We start from the raw sequence: 253 nt of genomic DNA on the forward strand, positions 1-253 counted from the left end.
CTGGAATTCTCTCTCCTCACTCTGTAACCCTGTCTTGGAACTCACTGTGTAGCCTAGGTTGGCCTTAAACTGGCCATTCCTCTGTCTCAGCCTCTTGAGTGCTGGGATAGCATGTGTGCCACCGTGCTCTGTTTCATGTGCTGGGGATGGAGCCCAGGATTTCTTGCATACTAAGCTAACACTGTATCAACTGAGCCATATACCCAGCCTCATAGTTCTGATTTCTATGTTTTGGAAACAGCAAGGAAGTTGT

This window comes from Peromyscus eremicus, chromosome 4 (assembly GCF_949786415.1).
Source record: "Peromyscus eremicus chromosome 4, PerEre_H2_v1, whole genome shotgun sequence".
In the NCBI taxonomy this organism is placed as follows: Eukaryota; Metazoa; Chordata; class Mammalia; order Rodentia; family Cricetidae; genus Peromyscus; species Peromyscus eremicus.